Genomic DNA, 711 nt, shown 5'->3' on the forward strand with positions numbered 1-711 from the left:
ACGTGTTTGCGGGCACGAGGCCCCCTAGTGTGTTGGTTCTGAGTACGGAGTGCGAACCCCCGCGTGTGGGGGAGAGAACAGAAAAAGTGTTTTTTGGAAAGACTAACCGTTACACGTGGTAGCACCCCATGGTTCACGAACCGGAGGACTTTGCCTTTTTCCACTTCTAATTTGCGTGCGTTGCACGAGTGTTGGTGCTAGGAGAACAACAGCGAAAGAGCCGTTTAAACCGTTGAATTAGTGGTCCAGACGCATAAATTGAAGTTAGAAAAAAAAAGAAGAAAGAATGTAGCGGAACGCAAGGCAATCCGATTCCCTTTTGAAGCCAAAAAGAAGTCCTGGGTCACCGCACCACTTTTGTAGTGCCTACATAGATCAGGTCACCACACGTGATCGTTGGGAATCCGTTTCCGTGTGCAGAACACCAGGTCTCATCACAGGAGAGCAACAAGAAAGAACAAGTTCTCCCGTTCTGCTCCTCCACGCCCAACACGATCAGCAACAGCCGCGGTTCGCCCGTTTTTCGTGATTGCTGCGGGCGGAACACTTGGCGTCCGTCGTAACGACTTGCAGTCACACAGGCAGAGTAGATAGGTAACACGCAAGAGAGCTGACTCATTCCTTCTTTACAGAAGAGAATAACTTGTGTTCCTCTCTTGTTCTTCCTCTGAAACGCTGCAAACCAGCCCTCCGCACTGGACGAGACGCGTT

The sequence above is a fragment of the Cystoisospora suis genome (genome assembly GCF_002600585.1).
Source record: "Cystoisospora suis strain Wien I chromosome Unknown contig_181, whole genome shotgun sequence".
NCBI classification, from domain to species: domain Eukaryota; phylum Apicomplexa; class Conoidasida; order Eucoccidiorida; family Sarcocystidae; genus Cystoisospora; species Cystoisospora suis.